Here is a 19,392-nt window from a genome sequence, read left to right as displayed (position 1 = left end):
GAAGCACAGATTCTAGTAGAGAGAAACCTAAGACACAAATAAACAAATGTGTATAAACAGGTCAAATAGTGGCAGGGGCTAGAAAAAAGTAAAGGGAGTGTGTGTGGGTTTTTTTGAGGCGGGGAGTGAGGAGACAGTGGGGGTGAGGGGGAGACTATGCTATTTTATCCCTGCTATTTTAGTCAGGGAAGGCCTTTCTGGAAAGGTGACATTTGAGCAGAAATTTGAAGGAAGCAAGGGGGAGCCATCTTGGGTGAAATCCTATCCATTCCTCAATGATCCTTCCCAAATATATCTTCCTTGAAGCCTTTATTGACTAACCCTGTCAGAAACGTTCTATCCTATCTCTCACTCTTTTTGCAAACTGCTTTATATCATAATTATTTGCTTCCATTTTCCCTGAAAGTAAAATCTTTGTGATTGGTTATAATTTATTATTTATTCCTTGCCACAATAAATGCTCAATTAATCTTTAAAATATATCTGCTGGGTCAAAAAAATTCCCAGGTTGTTCTGGGGGAACAGGAAGCCAGGGGAGGAGTGGGAAAAGAGTACTGGTTTTTTATAAGACATAAGAAACTATAAATGAATTATTTTAATTAGGTAGCATATCTCAAATACTTTAATTAGGTAGCATATCTCAAATATCATATCTCAAATTTACCTAAGAAACGAATATTGCAATATAATCCTTTCAAAAAAGTTTATTGTAAATAAGTGCACTCGTAACTTAAGATAGGCATCCAAAAAAAAAAAAAATCATCTTCTGATAACACTTGAAACTGATAAAAATTACTGAATAACCCACACTCTGCAGAGATAAGATAATTCTGTTTTTCAGAGAGATGTTGCTTTTTTAAGATTAAAAAAGGCATTTTTTAAGGATAAATTCATAAGAAACTGGAAATTTAAAAAGGCATAAACTCTACCTTTCTTTGTTAGTTTGTTAAAGAAAAAGTTGAAAATTAAGTTAGGGTTACAATATAAAAATCTTAAGTTTTCTATTTTTTCCTTATTGAAATTGGCTAACTTAAAATTATATTTAGAATTAAAAATAATAAAGCCAAATAGTTTTGTTAAAATAATCATAATTCTTTCATGTTGAGTCATACTTGGTATACTAAACTCATTTTTTGGTTAAAGAAAGTAACTAAAAAAGGTCATTATAGTCAATCTCTTTTAAGAACTAAAAATCGTTTCCCTAAGTACATTAACTTGCTGTCTTAGAGATGGATTACTTCCCTAATGGTAGATATTTGGGTAAAATAAGCTTTGGCAAATAACGTAACCAATCAATTTTACCACCAGTTGCCAAATAACAACAAAATAAATCACTTCTCTGAAACACTTTGGCAGCGCCCACCTTTCTGTAGTTTTGTCTTTCCACCCACTCACTCAGTGCTCCAGAATTAAGGCCACCATCCCACCTCTCCCCATTTCTGTCACCAGTCCTACTTTTAGAGATGGAAGAAGCCATGGAGACCACAGGCGGAAAAAAGAGGCCCAGAGGTTAATGCAAGGTTACAATGCGACCCCCATTAACTGCTGGTTGCTGGCTTCCCTGGGGAAAGGTGGTTTGGGATTATCGAAAGTAGCAAAGAGTAATTCCTACATTTAAAACAGAGCTCACAAACTTCGGGCTGGCAACACATTTTGGTTGGGCCCCCATAATTTTTTTTTTCCTTTTAAAACCGAGATAAAATTCATATCACATAAAAATCACCATTGTAACCATCTGAAAAGGGTAAAACTCAGTGATTTTTATTATATTCACAATGGGCAACAATCATCACTATCTAATTCCAGAACGCTTTCACCAACCCCAAAGTGGGCCCTCATCGTGTTTTAATTTTGTTTTTCTAATTAGTAACAACCATGTAAAAGTTGGGAGCATTGACCTAAAAATGCACATTTCCCATTTCTCAAGAAAAATCTGACCTTCTGGTAACATTTGGGGGCAGGGGGTGCAAGGGGGTAAGAAACAAGTCCTGTCCGGTTTACCACCTGGCCACACGCCCACAGGGGCCAGGAAATGAGCCAAGACGTGTGAGTTCGCCACCCCTGCTTTAAAGGCTCAGGGACTCAGATCCTTCTGAATCACTTTCCAGACCTGGGTGTGACTCCAGCAGTGATTCCAAAGGGCTCGCAGCCCTCTGTTCCCCTAGTTGGCAATCAAGCTGAGCAAGAAGACTTCCTAGTTCTGACTTGTCAACACATCTCTAGGCTTCCACCACCTTCTAGACTCACCTTTCCCTCCAAATGCCTTGCATTTTCCACCCCAGCATATTTGCTGAAATCTCTCTCTTCACTGAAAAAGCCATCCTGTATGTTTTAAAAGGCTGCTTTCCACATACAGTTATTACAAAATTTTGGCTATATTCCCCATGCTGGACAATACATCCTTAAGCCAACACTTTGTACCTCCCACTCCCCCGCCCCACTAGTAACCACTAGTTTGTTCTCTATATCCGTGAGTCTCCTTCTTTTTTGTCATATTCACTAGTTTATTGTCTTTTTTAGATTCCACATATAACTGATAACATACAGTATTTGTCTTTCTCTGTCTGACTTATTTCACTTAGCATAAAGTCCATCTGTGTTGCTGCAAATACTTGCCTTTGTTTTCTACTTACTATCTATATTTTATTTCCCTCTGGTTACTTGTTACTTAAAAAAAAATTTATTTATAAAAGGAACCATATACACAATGTGAATGGAAACTGGCACTCCTCCCCTAAATATACCATAATCATAAAAATCATTAAAAATTTGTTAAATCATAAAAATTATTTCAATGAGGAAAAAACCCCCCATACTGTTCATTTCTAGCCAGATATCGCTGTCTGCCAAAGGCCATGAGCCCCATGTCTACCTGCATGGCCCCAAAGGGGTGAGTCAGTGTGAATAAGGTGGCAAAGGTCACACAGCCCCAAACAGGCATTCTCTGGGAATGATGCAAAGAATTCCAAGGGAGCTGAAAGGGACTAATCGTCTTGTAAAGTTACTGAAGATGATCTAACTCTGTGCCTGGGGCCTCCTAAAATCATTTAACGTACCGCCACCAACGGTACATGCACCACATTTTGGGAAATCCTGTCCAAAGCTTCCTGCCAATGCATTCATCTCAACAGTTGTGCCTCAGATGTCTCGGCCACAGATAGCCCTTCCTGAACCTCTCTAACCCAGATGTGGCATCCCCCTTGCATGTACTTCCTCGTGCACATGTCTGACATCTTCTCCGGACTGAAAGCCCCTCAAGGACAGAGACAGGTCTTCCATACTACATAATCTTCTCTGGTGAAAGCTACTGGCATTAACTTACACCTGGTCAGGTTCCTGGCATATGCCTGTCTTGACATCCCCGGCGAGGAGAGTTTTGAAGTGACTTTCAAAAATTGCAAACCAGTTTCTAAATGAACTAAAACATGTCCTAACAGATAAAGTGTCCAATGTGCTGAAAGACACAGGGATAAATAACTGCATACCTTTGCTCTTTCTTAAATTTGAGGATTTTATAAAGCACTGAACACAATTACTATTGGTGTGCTAAGTGAGAGCTATCCTATTTAGGTCAGGTTTTGCTTTAAAGGGAAGGAAGTGTGCCTAGCAGGCTGGGAAGGGGGTTAGGTGTCTAGGCTTTGTTTCTGGGGTGGACAGAGGGGCTGAGCACCTTCTGTGATGACTCCGGGTGTCACACATGCCCAGGAAGAATCGGTTCACACTACCTGGCTCAACTTGGTAAAGAGACACAGGACAAAGATTTCCACCGGCAAATAAAAGCAGTGTCTACTAACCTAACATTAACAATATATATATATTAGGAGACAATTTATGATGCTCAATTTGTACTTCTATGGTATCCAGATTAATCTTCTAAAAGATTGGAGGCCTTATAAGATCAGTACACATGATGCACATGATGCTCATTTGTAAGGCTAGAAATAAAATTTTCTGAGTCAAATGATTAGCAAGTTTTACGATCATATCTTTGTTCTTGGGAAATATTCCTGATCATATCTAGTGGTTATTTTATATTGACAAATAACAGAACCTCCAATTAAAGCATTGTTTCTATGGACAAAGACAATCTACTTTTTCTGAAATTTTCTTTTTCATATGATTTCTAATACCCTCATTCCTGCAAAAATAGAAGATATCTTAGAAGAATAATGTTGAATTTATCTCTAAGGTGAGACAATGTAAATTGTAAAGATTACATGCTTAGGAAAAAGATGAATCAAGTCTTTAGAATGTATGATTTGAGTCAGTTTCTAAATCTGAAAATTAAATCTATCCTAACCAAACAGTTTCCCCCTTGAACTAATCTCCTGTTAATTTTCAATTCAAGTCATTGAGTCTACTTCTGCTCTGAAAAGGATGGTGAGGGGAGTTAACAAATTTGCCGAAAACAATGGCTTTTCCTCTTACATTTTCAGCATCCATTTTTAATGCCATTTGTTGATCTTAGAATGAAGGAAACAGATGCTACTGTTGGACATGAAATGTCATCTCATACAGTATTTTTAAGCTGTCAGCTGTACAGTTAGTCTTTATTTAGGCAATGGACAAGTGCTTCTCTGTACCTTTATTTCCCTGAAACATACAAATAAACAAATGTCAGAACTCCACCCACTTTCCAATGCAGGGCACGATCTACAGGAAATATTCAAAATGAATTCTGCCATATTTTCCCTGTTGACAAATCAAAATGAAATCTTTTTCCACTACATACTACAGAATAAAATAAAACCATATGCCATACTGCCCCCACTGAAACTTAGAAACCATGTTTAAATGAATGTTTAGAGACTCTAGCTAACCTCAAAAGAAATTTAATTCTTGAATAGCAAGTGTCTAGCATCTATGAGTATTTTTCTTCCATTAAATTGGTATTATCACAAAATAGAGCAACCTTAGATACAGGCCAAAAAAAAAAAAAAAAAAAGAGAATGTTTTAGAATTCTTGGATTAAGATTCTAGGTTCCAAATGTAGGCCTCAATAATCTCCCAGGTCTCCAAAGTTTTAATGGCTCCTAATAAAGTATCAAGGGGTCAGAGGTTGGGTCATCTTTTCTTGAGCTGACTTAACAGCTCACTGCATTCTGATGGAGGAAAAAGAATCTGAAATATTTTAATACAGTATTTTTTTTCATCATGAGGGATAGCTGAAAAAATGCCTGGAACACTAGTTGGAGGCTGCTGTTGGGTCAGTAGAGGTCTTAGTAACAGTTATTCCTTTGTCTTTGGGCTCAAGGCAAAGCGGTGGCCACTTTGGGAGCCCTCCTGGTCTTAGAGGCAAGATTTTCTTTTCAGGCACAATTCCTATCATTTTGATCAGCAGTTTGCCTTTATCATCCATTATTTTATAGAACTTCTGAGCATGTATGTGCATGGTTGAAGAGGGCTGAGGCCTTTCATTTGCTGTCAAATTCTGATTAAGTCCATTTCTTATCTTCTAGGTATAAATAAGTGAAAGCTGAGATTTTAGTTCTTAGAAGGCTTTACCCAGCCCCAAAGGGTTTTACATCTGGATCTGCCCACTGTTTCTCTGTCCCTCAATCAAGTAACATCCTTTTCTTCTCTAATCTTTCTCCTAAAATTGCTTTTTATTTTAAACTAGATTTAACTAGTGATAAGCTACAATGGCTAGAACGCACGCAAGAACTCCACAGACATACAATTCCAATGAGCTGAAACGGAGAGATGCTTCTGTGGCAACAACAGCTACAAAAAACTAGTCAGAAAAAAAAAGAGGCATTTCGAACACAAGAGTTGCCTAAAACACTCCCTTTTCTGTTGCCCCACAATATGTGCCAGAAGCGCTCTGATTAATGAAGCCCACCTGACCCAAATTTGAAAGACAACTCTCCAGTTCCCATCAACTTTTCAACAGAGTAATAAGTTAGCCTGTTACAGACTCCAGCAGCCTAGACAGATCTGGTCTGGTTAAAGCCCACCCGTGGGTCTGTGCTGAGCCTAGGCATGACCACTGTGATTCAAAACACTAGGTAAGAGAGTGATTATCACCCCGAAGGCCTCAAAGGAACCAGCACAAAGAAAGTCCTAATAGGCCTTCTCTTAAATGCCCCTCATATGCACAATATATTCTGAATGTCCATCTTGGTTTCAGCTGACAGCTGGCACCATGGATGGTATAACCACCTACGAAGCACAGTCCCCTCCTGTACCTAAAACCCAGACAGCAAGGCCAGATGATGACTCATCATCAATGTCTGGATGATCCATCAATCTCATGAAAATAGCAGAGGTTTAAATTCTGCAAAATATTTTACCCTCTGGACCGTATGTCTACCCTCACACTTCACTGGTTATCAAGCATTTTCCGTTTCCCTACACTGTGCCCAACATCATAAAAACTAGAAGAGTCTTGCCACAACAAGGCGACAAAGGTAGAGAAGTAGTCTTCACGACAAAGGTAGAGAAGATTAACATTTCAGATCAGGGAATCATTTCATTCAGTGAAAGTTTGGCTTGTATACACAGTTGCCCTTTTCCCCCTGAAAACATCTGACTAGGACAGGTGTAGGTTATTTGGAGCACAGGAGTCCTATATTTTTAAAAGACTTGATTTTTATCAAGTTCTAATCCAAGGCATAGCAGGGACTATTCTACTCTGTGCTGCCTCGATTTCGAAAACAGAGAAGACCGTAAGGAGGAGCACAGGAGAAGAAACATCATTTCAGAGTCACAGCCACATTCTGCTCAAGTATGGTAACTAGAATCCCATTCTTTATAAATTTATGATTTGTTTCTAAATTTGGCAGATAAAGCTGAGTTGTCCCAAAGAACCATTACTGACCTCACCCTAACCCAAACTAAAACTATTTTGCATGCATTTTGTATTTTAAATCATCATTCCCTGGCAAGTTTCTTATTTGAAAAACAAAGAGAAGCTCAAACACCTGCAAAGAGTTAAGAGAAACACTTTGTTGTTGTTGTTGTTAGAGACTCTCATCTAATAAATGTTGTCTCTAATTCAGCATTTCCACAAAACATGGTGTTAAGACTTCTTAAATCCCTAAGACCAAAACAAAAAAAAAAGAAAAAAAAATGCTGTTTAGAATAAGAAAGAAAGGAGAGAAAAAACTGTATTAAGAGAGGGAAAGTTATGTTATTTAGGGAGACAGCAAGACAAAATAAAATATGAAGTTATCTTTGAAGTCCTGAAACAATAACTGTAGGCAGAGAGGTGCTAAAAAACCTTTTGGTATCTGTCAAAATAGTATAGATTCTTCCTAAGTTGCTAAGGGGCTATCTGACAAAAGAAATCGAAGAATCACTAGAATGACTGGAAGTAACTTTGGGGGAAAAAAAAAATGCTGCTTCAAGTAGGCCTTAGATTCAAGAAGACAAGTCTTGAGTATACAGTTGTCTGGGCACGTCCTTGACGCTTTCAGTTTAAGCTGCTACATAGGCAGGTGAAGATTATTTCCCCATTACCTACCTCAGGAGGGTGATGATTTAAAAGGAGTTAAAAATAAAGGAGGCAACAAGGAGAGAATACTGACTCGAGCTGAATCGCACGTCTATTCAAATATCCTCTTATTTCATTAAAAAAAAAAAAAAACCCGCCAACACCATAAAGTTTCAATCTGTATAACAGAAAATGTCAGGTGAAGGGACGGTAAAAGTGAGAAAGCCAAGTGGCTGCTGAGAGCTTCCCACGTATCAGCCATGTTGAACTGAGTGACAAAGATCTATTCTGTCCAGAAATCCCCCACTTTATTTTTAAGCCTGGAAACTGGTTAGTCATATCTATACTGAACACTTCCTGTCCAGGGGCACGATGATGGCGACAAACTGCCAAGTTTAGGAGCTGCTTACATTCGGTCAATTGAGTCATTCATGGAATAAAAAACAGCCTCAAACATTAAAAAACATCTGGCTAACTGAAGCTTTAAAAGATATACAATGAAAACGGGTTTGACTATTTCACAGAATAAGGATAGACGGTGCCACGAAAACAAAACAGAAAGAACGGAACATACAGTGTTACTCTAAGAGACTATTTTCTGGTAGTTGCTGTGATATTCCAGTATTGCTACCAAATATAACAGTTCTCTCCCTCCCCCCCTCTGGATTAAATAGTCCAATTGACATTCCACATCTTCATTTACAAAAATGCCCCAAGATGCAGAAGATCTCAAGGAACTAAGCAACAACAACAGAATCAATTTATTCCTATTTGTGTTTACTTTTAATCTAATGATATTTTAAAGGAAGGGTCACCTGAGAATTTTAAAGAAACAAGAATACGGGGGACTGAAATACAGATCAGGAAGGTCTTTATCCACTGGTCAAACACCATAATGTTACATTAAAAACCCATCTTTGAGAAAGAGAGGAATACAATTAAGGATTAAGAATGACCCTTTCCCTAGCAGCCCTGAGGGCTACCTCAGGCTTCAGTTATAATTTACCTGATTAACTCTTACACATGCTGAGACAAGCCAGCTGAAGTTCCGCTGCTGAGAAGCACAGGGAACACCTCCCCTCCCCCCGCCCCCAGCGCTGGCACAGGGGCAGCCCCAAAGCATGCTGGGATGGACGGCGACGACAAGAACGTCAAGTGACCGCTCCTGCACTTCCGGGGTTATCCGCTTGATCATCAAGTCAGAGCAATGATCGTGTGAGCCAAATAATGGACACCAGCTCTGCCCATAAAAACCCTCCGCCTGAGATTCTTCAGTGAGCTTGCTCACTTAGCAAGTGAGACTTGCTAATGAGTGAACCCCGCAGAAATCAGGCGCAGCTTCATTGGGGGAACGGCCCTCTCCTCCTCCCACAGCCGTGCACTAAAAGTCCCACTGGCCTTCCATCCAAAGGATGGCACGGTACAGCTGACTGCTTTGAGAGGACTCCGCCGGGCTGGCATTACTGCTTTTCTAATTCATCATCTGCCCTTGGCAAGCTTTTTGAGGAAATCATTTTTATAACCCAGTAGAAAGTCACTAGGAATCCAAGCCAACACAACACAGCCCTTGCTTCTGACCGGCCCCGATTTAGCCGTTGGAAAAGCAGCAGCATTCCTCAATGTCACGTCCTTGTTTATGGGCCCCTGCATTAATCCTGCCTGAGGAGAACTGGAGTGCTTGTGTGTCCTCCAGACGCCACTATGTTCACGGGCTCCAAGCTGCATCTTACTTTGGAGACCAGCAGTCCTTCATACCTCCTGTTAACTGCACAAGCAAACAAAATAAACTGCCACAACTTCTCACCTCAGTCATGGTAGTCTCTTGCCTCTCTAGTGTTGCATAAATTATCTTTTTTTTTTTTTTTTTTCCATTTCAAAGTTATTTCCTTACACCTCCCTTCCCCTCTCTCTCCTAGGAGGCTCCGCATCAAGTCTGGGTCCCACCCTGTGCCTGCCACTGCCTGCCACTCCCCCTCCCTCCCACTCACTATTTCTTCCTCATTGTTCCCTTGAAACGTCAAAACCTGCCAAATGGCCACTCCCTTGACTTCCTTCACTATTCTTGTTTCCCAGTAGTTCTTCTCCTTCCCTTTTGTTGGCGCTACTGGCCCCTGAATTCTACCTCCTTGGAAACTCTGGAGAGACTCCTTCTTTAATTATCTCCTTTCTCTGAAGAACCTGAGTCCAGCGTTTAGACTTGTGGTATTGGAGAGGGGTGCATTTTCATTCTAGCTGTTTCATAACTGACTTAATTCTAATTTTAACCCTCCAAGGTGAAAATGGTTTTGTAAGTGCTTTACAATAAGGAGAACAGTCAGTGCACTAAGACTTTAGTGTTACCAGATAACTTTACAGAAGAAAAACATTCCTTGGAGCAAGCCCATCCTTGCTTGCTTTTTACAGAATGGGAAATGAGTACTTCTTAACCAGGTAAATATTGTAGGTAGGCCACGGGTGGGTTCTGTCTTTGTGATTATAAGTCTCCTTATTTATCCAGCACCTCCTGGGTGAAGCTGTCTAATCACTGATAACAAGCATTATCTCATTGGTGCTCACCTCAGGAGAGATTAGAAATTCCTCAGAATGGCTCAACTTACTAGTGTGGCTCAAATCCTATTTAACATGTGTAAGACTAAAACCGTCAGAGCTTCAGAGTATATGTCAAATCTAGGGTACCCCTGGCAGAACCACCAGTGGTTTTCCAAAACATGCATTCCTGTCATAGAGGGAAAAAAAAAAAAATGGGGCAGAGAGGAAGTGAAGGTGAAAGGGAAGAGAGAAAAATTCCTTAATTCTCAGACTGGGTAAAACTTTTTCCCAGTATGAAGAGCTGGATTAAATTTCCTACCTATATTCACTTCTTCCCCTTAAGCACCAGGGCTGATTTTGTGCAATGCCACAGGGAGAGGTCAGAGGTGATGGCGGTGGAGATCAGGAAGGAAGCTACTGGCAAGTAGGCCTTGGAAGGTCCTAGGATGATCAAAGTCTCCCTTCCTCAGGAGCCTGGGTGCTTGCTCACAGCTGGGGCAGTCAGCCCCTGGGCCCCCCATGCCTTCCCTCATTTCCTAGGGTGTCCACTAAATATTGATGGAACACTCATGAGGTATTCTTAGCAGATGAGCTCTTCAAACACAGGCTCAAAGCTTTTGCTGAGGCCCAAGGAGAAGACAGCAAAGCAATTTTCTACCGCCCCTCTCCTTAGACATGGCTGACCACTGCCTCCATGGGGCTCTTGTCCTCCTGGCTTCTAAAGCCCTGTTCTCTCCTTGGTTTCCTCCTACCTCTTGAGTGTCTCCATTTCTGTTTCCTTTACTGGATGCATCTACCTCTTTCCCTTGTAAACGTGGGTATTCTCAGAGACTAACTCCACAGACCAGCCCCCACCTCTCTCTTCAATCTTACCCTCAGAGATCACATAAGGGAAATCAATTCTCCTCTTCTGAGTGGAGAGTCACATACTTTTCTGCCCAGGGTCCTTTACCTAGGGCTCAGCTGATCCTCCAGACCAACCCAGGGTTCTTGTCAGCTTAGTATTCCTACAACACTACTTTGCACCTACCCTATTCCAGCTCAAAACCCCCCAGTTCTTTACAATAATTGTGTTTGCCTCCTAAATGGTATCTCAGGCATGCTTTAGTCTAATGTCAATGCCTTCATTTTTCTAATGAGGAAACTGAAGCTCTGAGAGACTGATCGGCGACTGAGGGTTGCACAGACAGCCAAGGGCAAAGTCAGGAGTGCAGCTGGTCTCCTGATTCCCAGTGCCTTGTCTGCTCCCCGTAACGTCCCTCTGGGCAGCTTGGCTTCTAGGCTGGCGCCATGCACCGCTGCAATACAGCCCACCAGCGCTGCCCATGAGCCCTCCACTCCTCGCTGCTGTAAACCTCCTTCCCTCACTCCCCTCTGCTCTTCCCTAAAGGGCCCTGCTGAAGTCCCAGCTAACCCCTCTGTGAAGGCACTGCTGCCCACGGCAATGTCTGGTGAACACCCTCCCCTCTAGATTCTCAAAGGCTCTGCTGCCTCATCTTCTGACCTGTACCCAACCTAAGCTCCCCATCACGTATTTTGTCCTATGAATGCACACGTCCTGTGTGTGATGGCCTGAACCAGGAGTTCTTTCAGGGCAGGGCCCTCTATACACACAGTCTGCTTCTCCAGGCCCCGCAGAGGAAGTACTAACTCAGCCAACATTGGCTGCTAGGAGTATCCCAGGGTAGGCAGCAGTGATTGAGGGAGAGAGGCTACATCTGGAAAACAGGATTGTCCACGGTGAGCAGAACAGCCTGTACTTCTGGGGACACCTCTGGTCCCCAGCTCCTCAGCCTAGCAGAGGGGGCCATATGAAAACACATACCTGGGCCAGGTGAGCTGGCATCAAGGATACATGGCAGGTCACACTGGAAGGAAAGTTCATAAATTCCTTATTTTCTTCCTGACGGTCAACCCTGACTTGGGGACATGAGGTCTTAAGGCTTCAGGCCTCAAGCTGTCATGGTCACTTAGGGCATTCTGCTTAGCGGCCTCTTTGCTTCAGCATTTCCTTGGAAGAAATTTTACTCCCAGTTATTTATAAAATTAAATGTTGTTTGTCACGATGAAGCTGGAGACTGTATTCCAATGTAAGTCCACAGACGATGCTATGTATACCAACACAAACCCCCATACATCTTTAAAACCGTAAATACCGTAGGTACCAACCTAACAACACAGGATTTACAGTCTTACAGATTCCCGGAGTAGCACTCTCTCAGCCATTTACTGCCCACTCTGCGGTCAGTCACTCAGGACACACTACAGGTCTACGCCTAACTCTCCTTCAAGGTTTAGAACAAGATTTAAGACACATGATAAATATAATTGACATTGCTATATCTTATATACGAAAGTTTTTAAGAGAGTAAATCCTAAGAGCTCTCATCACAAGGAAAAAAAATTTTTTTCCTATTTCTTTAAATCTGTATCTATATGAGATGACAGATATGCACTAAACTTATTGTGATCATCATTTCATGATGTATGTAAGTCAAATCATTATGCTGTACACCTTAAACTTACACAGTGCTGCATGTCAATTAGATCTTAACAAAACTGGAAGAAAAAAGATCTAAGCAGTTGCTCTTTCAGGTATCTCGATCAGCGGCGGGGGGGACCAGTGGGCCGCTTCTCAAAAAAGAACGTGTTGTGACTCCCAGCATGCCCTGGGCCCACAGTGCTCTGGCTGCGGGCCGCCCATCTGCTCCTGCAACGGCACGTCCAGTGTCTAATGCCCACTCCCTTCCCACCCACATACATGCACACCTTCTGCCCAAGGAACAGCACCCCTGCCCAACCAACTACTGGGCTAATTTTCCTGAGTGATGTTCTCAAAGGAATGAAAACAAGTGAGTTCACTGTTAAATTGCCTCTCACTCAGCCTACCACCTTCAAAACCAGGGATCTAAAAGGATCTGTTGCAGAGCTAAATTTTATTTCACAATGCCTCCTCATCTTTTACTTTCCTGAGGTACACATAAGGTGAAATAAATTCCCCCAAAAGGTAATGAATGACACCCACACAAACAGATCAGATTGTCCTGCTTCCAGGAGATCTCACGCAAAAATCCGGGATGCTAAAACCTAGGCTTGCAAAATTTCTTGTTTGCCAAACAGGCACAACGTGGGTAGAAAGGGCCTAAACATCACCTCTCTGGGCCTCAGTTCCTCATTTCTAAATGAAAAGGTTAGACGAAAGGACCTGCAAAGTTGCTTTTAACTCTAAATCGTGGTGACTTGGGGAAGTCCCTGGCGGTCCAGTGGTTAGGGCTCCACGCTCTCACTGCTGACGGCCTGGATTCAATCCCTGGTCAGGGAACCAAAATCCCACAAGCTGTGCAGTGCCGTCGGAAAAAAAAAAAAAAAAAATTCATGGTGATTCTACTTGTATTTGTAGGGGGAATCATTTTAATTATAAAAGGCTTCTCACTGTAGATCTTCCTTAAATATTTCAGATATATATACTGATTTGATTTTTTTAAAAATTCAGGTTATACTATCTGTTTAGGCACAATCTACTGAATGAAGTATACGACCATGTTCATCTCAATGTTTCTCAAGTTATTAGCATCTTTCTCATGTGGATGGAAATGTGGACAAACGGTTTGTGGCAAATCTAGCCACTGCATTATGCTGAAATGAAAACAGTGGGTCCCGAGACTTTCTCTCACCCTACTGCATTCTCTTTTACCCACCCATTTTTTGGTTACTTCCTGGATTATCAACAAGCAGGAGCAGGGAATTTGTTTTTTGTTTTTGTTTTTGTTCTTTTTTGGCTGCGCCGAGCAGCATGCGGGATCTTAGTTCCCGGACCAGGGATCATACCCACGCCCCCTGAAGTGGAAGCATGGAGCCTGAGCCACTGGACCTCCAGGGAAGTCCCAGGAGCAGGGAATTTAATCATCCATGTTATCCTGGTTGTTCCAAGGCATCCTAATGTGAGGACAAGAAAGGTGTGATGCAAATTCAGTCTGATGAAAATTTCAGAAGCGAGGAAGAAAAAGGCCCCGGTATAATTCGGCTTACAGAGCTGGGGGTGTCAGGCAATACCAGGCTATCAGTGATGTCCACTGCAGAGGAGACGGTGTGGCACAGGTCTCTAAATGGATTTTCCATTTTCAGTCCTTGTCAGCACATTGCGCTCCAAGGCCAATGACTATATAAAAGGAAACAATCACATCAAAGTCCAGTGTTTCAGAGCATAGGCTACACCTGCTACACTATAAATGACATCAAGGTCAGCTGCACCAAGTGCCGCGCATTTCATCAGAGCCAAACTACTGCTTCACCTCTGAACTCATCATTCCCTGTGCAAAGCAAGGGCTAGGGAAGGGAGGGGAAAGGGGAGAACACCGGTATGGTAATGCTTAGCAATGAACATGATTATCTAAAACAGGGAGGACACCACCTGGTGCGGGCAGCTTATACGATACCACTGAGCTTTCTGATTATAGAAGAGGATATTAATAAGTCACCACCATGGAACAACTGAACTTTTCTATGATCAATACTTTGACAGGTATTGGTCCCCTTCTTCGTAGTGGAAGTCTCTACTTTTTGTCTCCTTGAAGATTTAAAATTCCTGGGAGGTGGGGTAATGCTGACCATGAAATCCCGGCAAGGTTCTGCGAGGCACATGGGCTGGGGTGGGGGGGGTGCAAAGCTCAGGCATACCTTGTCCTGGCACTTGACTGATCTCAGTCACTTGACTGGCGCTCTGATTGATCCATTCCTGAAAACCCACCAGGAATTGGGACCCCAGCTCTGGCAGTCTCTAGCGAGATGGACTCAAAGCAACCTGGAGCTCAGAGAAACCACTGCAGAAGCACTGAGGAATAGGTTAGACACCTGTTAAATGATGCTAAAGCTGAGGAGGGCTACAATTGAGAGTGCAAATGCCTGTGCATATGCCCAACAAATTAACATATTATCAGGAGGCATGACGAATTAAGTGAGTAGAACACAACTGTGCTGAGAATCACTCACATGTGTATATAGTCCTTGCAGATTTTAAAGAAACTTGAAACTCAGTGGATGCTACAAAGTCACCCAGTGGTAACAACTTAACACACACGTAATTGAACCTTGTTTCACATCAGTGACCTGGGGAATCCAAGCTCTCCTTTCTCAAGCTGGCCACTGGCTCAGAAAGTGAGGTCCCTCTCTTGTCCCACAGGTACTCTGGTCCCTCTTGCTCTGGTAGGCTCCAGGTACCTCCCACCCAGTCCTGCTGGGTTCCTAGATCTCCTGCATCAGGGGTAGAAGGATGTACTCAAGCCTGGGCTCTTCTCTTTCTCCTCTAAGACATCTGATTTCTCCACTTCTGTCTTCTCAAAGATGGGGTACAAGTGGACACAGGACCACAGAGAGCATCCTCCTGAGTGCCAAGATTACTTGAGGATGGGGGAGAGCAACTTTTGGACATTCCTGGAAGTACCACATCACGGTTGAAAGCCCAGGGTCTATGGATAATAGGCTTCCATTCAAATCTTGATTCTACCTTTTCTAGTTTTGTGGTTTCAGGCATGGTTTTTAACCTCTTTGAACCTTAGTTTTCTTAATTGTTATGTGGAACTAAAACAAAGGGTTAGTAGACAAGTGTTAAATGAGATAATATACATAAATAGATGCTTAGCACTGTGCCTGGCACATGGAAGCACTCAATACATTTTAGTTTCAAAATGGTTTCTTCAGTCTTCAAGGCAATTTGAGATGTTCATAAGCCACCTTAGGTCCCAACCCCAGTGATCAAAGACACATGCTTGTTTTGCCTCTGCCATTAAAAGTACTTTAGTGGAGAATTTAAGAAACACTAAATAGATTTGTCCTCTAGTTTTGGAAGGCACTATTCCTGTAAAAGTGAGGCTAGACAACTTCTCAGCAGTGCTCTGAAAAGTTTCATCATATCATGTAATCTCATTTTAAATTGATTAATTTGACAATGCTTTATTAGGCTCTACTATAAGAGAGGCCCTAGGTCAAGCAAAAACAAAACAAAAAATGCACATATCTTGCTTTCTGAAAAAACTTAAAACGAAGTGGAGGCAAAGGAAAAGAAAATTAATAGCCATAATACATGAAAACATGGTACTACTGAGGGAAATACAGGGTATTATGGGAATGCCGTGAAAGATCATCTACTCCAAACTGGGTCCACTGGGTAAGTGAGACATTACCCACTTGAGGAGGGGCAAGAGAGTGATCCCCCAAAAAGAAATGACATTTGTTGAGGGAACAAGGAAGTAAATAAACAGGGCAACACTAGGGCTGGATGAACCAGTCTAGTGGTGTGGTAGATGTCTGTTGCTGTTTTGGTGATTCATGTCAGAAGTCCCTTTCTATTTCTGAAGAAACGCTCATTTTGCAAGTGGTTGGAGGAGTCACACCCCTACCTCTCACTCCCAAAGCTGGAACCAGAAGTCCCCTCTCCCACAGGCAGCAAGGGGCAAGGACACAATCTAGCACTGACAAATCAGCTGGCTTATTTCTGAGATTTTTAAATGTCGAGGATGACCAAATATTCAATCACATCTGGAGTCCCATCAGTGACAGAACTGAAAAATATACAGGAGGCCAAGGCCTCGGTGAGGTCCTAATCAGGAGATTCTTGGCTGCATTTCCTGACGCATTTTTCAGAGGCTAATTCTTTCTGTGGATCTGTGAACTATCCGATATACTTCCAATACCTTCTTCAGCTCATAATAGCAGGAATCAACTTCCATTTCTTTCAACCAAGAACCCTGATGAGAGAAGTAGTTATTGTAATCATGAGGGTACAAACGCTCAGGGCTTGGACCAAGGCAGGAGCCAGGAAGATGAAGAGAAGGAGATGCATTCAACAGATAATGAGGAGGATGAAGAACCAGGTGGAAGCTGAAGATAAAGGAGAGCGTAGGGTCAAGGACAACTTGCAGATTTGTAGTTTGGAAGCCAAAAAGAGCGCAGTGATATTCAGTGATGATACAAAAGGAGGATCAGATTTGTGAAGAGTAGGAAATGATGGGCTCAGTGTAGACCTGTTGAATGTGAGATACCTATTTAACATTCACTAAAGCATTGTGTTTACCTGGACTCACAGACATAGAAAACAAACCTATGGTTACCAAAGGGGGCAGTGGGTGGGAGGGATAAATTAGGAGCTCGGGATAAACTACTATATATAAAATAGATAACCAACAAGGTCCTATTGTATAGCACAGGGAGCTATATTCAATATCTTATAATAAACTATAATGGAAAAGAATATGAAATATATATGTATACTGAATCACTTTGCTGTACACCAGAAACTAACACAACATTGTAAACCAACTATACTTCAATTAAAAAAAAAAAAGCATGGTGTTCACCAGGCAGCTGGCTGTACAGATGACTCTTATAAAAGCCCAGGCTGGAGGTCTAGGAGATTAGAAAGAAACAGCTAGAAAAAGGAAGGGAAATCAGGAGCGTGTAGAGGCATAGGAACTAAGGAAGGAGTTTAGGACTGCAGGGACACTGGTCTTCTAGTGTCCAATGCTGCAAAAAAAGGTCAAGATCAGGACGAAAATATGAATGCTGGGTCACTGGTGATTTTAGCACCTTGGAAATCACTGGTGATTTGGGCAATTTCAGTGGAGTAGTGGAGAAAAAGACAGACTTCAGTGGATGAGGGATGACAAAGAGTGAGAAAGTAGGAACCATGCAAAAGGTTAAAAAAAAAAAAAGCAGGTTCATTTTAAAGGAGAAATAAGTGCCTAAAATTAACAAAGTACTGAGGATTACCTTTAAAAAATGAAGATCATTCATTCATTTTATAAATACTGAATGATCACCTCTCACTGTATAGGTCTTGGAGACATAGTGGGGGAATAAAACAGACATGGTCTTGCCCTCAAGAGCTTGTGGTCTAGAGAAAGATGCTAAACAACGTGGTGAGTACCAGTGAGGAAAAGATTAGGTGTCCTGAGAGACGGCAGTAAGGGGATCTTAATTTAAGTTGGAGGTTCAGAAAGAGCCTCTCCAAAGACCTGACCAGGAAAAGAGGGTCAGGTGGGGAGAAGGATTTCGGGCAGATAGACCATCAAGTGCCAACACCCCAAAGTAGGGAGCTTGAGCCCATCTATACACAGAAGGGAAGGAGCCAGGAAAGACATGGGGCCAACTGATGCAGTTAGGAGCCCATGGTGGAAGGAGTGGCCTCCGCAGCAGGAACCACGCCTGTTCCACAGACACCGGGAGGGTGGGTGTGGGTGAAGGTGAGTCTGTCAGTTTGGAAGCAGGAAGTTGAGAGAGTTGTCTAATGGCTACTGTTTTCTTTGTGAAACAGCAGGCCTGGTGAGGCATGAGAGAACGGGGTGAGGTGGTGGCAGGACGTGCTATTATGGGCAAGAGAAGAGGAGCTGAGCCCACTCACAGCTCAACCCTCCCAAAGCAACCCCTCCTTACTAATGGTTTCCTTGCTTCCTGGTACCAAAGCTTCAATAACCAGAACAGAGGAGCCCCAGACTCCTTGATGCTTAGCACTAGAAAGATCTGAGATCTTAACTGCCATTCATTTTCCCTACTTTATAATTAAGTAATTTACTCAACAGGAATCAATTAAATGCCAAAAAAATGGCCATCAACCCATCTCCTCAGGAAGCCCCCATCCACTGGAAACTGTTGATATCCTTCTTTCAATGGCCTTCCCCAATTTAATAAAGTAGGCTTCTTCCTTCCTTTCTCTTGCTTTCCTATTCATATTATGCCTGGATATCTTAAACTCATTCAGCTTTTACTAAAGTGAGGTCTGGGTTTTTTTTCTCTGTTTAATACTCAAGCACAATCACCTATTCATTTGTAAGCAGGCAAAATTAAATCAATTCTTTAGGAGGTGGCTATTGACCGAGCATGGCGGTTCAGCACTCCTGGCACAGAGTCAAGTACATCCTAAGCTATGATGGCTTAACAATATCCCCAGTCATTTGCTTCTGCATTCACTCACATACACAAATATGTTGGCCTCCAAGGATTTCTGAATCCGACTTGATATTTTTTTCAGATTCAACCCCAAACAAAGTATACTAGTCTCAAACTGTGGTTCAGAATAATGACTTAAAAGTATCTCTCATTACAGCAAATCAGGCATGAAGCATCCAACGGCAGTTTTCTTGTAATGCAGACATTGTGAAGAGCTTGTGGTGATCTCATACTAAATGGGACATATTAAGTCCACAAGTAGAAAAAAAAAGCTAAGGAGAGGGAAGAGGATTATAAGGACAGAGAATAAAGATAACTGGAGCTATTTAAACAGCATTGCTCCTTTCTGAGTGGTGGTAGCTAAATGGAGGGTTCTAGATCACAGCCAACAACCAGTCTTGCCAGAACTGCCAGGGACACACACACACACACACACACACACAAAACACACATATATACACAGACACTCATCCTTTATTTCCTGGCAG

The 19,392-nt window shown here is 42.1% G+C and overlaps 1 protein-coding gene across 3 annotated transcripts in view; it reads right to left on the bottom strand.

Moving 5' to 3' along the window:
* The window catches only part of TNFAIP8 (TNF alpha induced protein 8), a 122,469-nt gene that overhangs the window by 16,183 nt on the left and 86,894 nt on the right, over positions 1-19,392 (bottom strand). Inside the window, exon 1 of one of the 3 annotated variants that reach the window (XM_007180962.2) lies at positions 8,442-8,523. The exons of the other annotated variants lie outside the window; for them this stretch is intronic. The gene's annotated coding sequence lies outside the window, so the exon portion shown is untranslated. Of the gene's footprint in view, positions 1-8,441; positions 8,524-19,392 lie in introns of those variants that run through there. 3 annotated transcript variants of the gene reach the window in all.

This window comes from Balaenoptera acutorostrata, chromosome 2, assembly GCF_949987535.1.
Source record: "Balaenoptera acutorostrata chromosome 2, mBalAcu1.1, whole genome shotgun sequence".
Classification (NCBI taxonomy): domain Eukaryota; kingdom Metazoa; phylum Chordata; class Mammalia; order Artiodactyla; family Balaenopteridae; genus Balaenoptera; species Balaenoptera acutorostrata.
The sequence above is the reverse complement of the archived record's forward strand: the minus strand, read 5'-3'. Positions and strand labels throughout refer to the sequence as shown.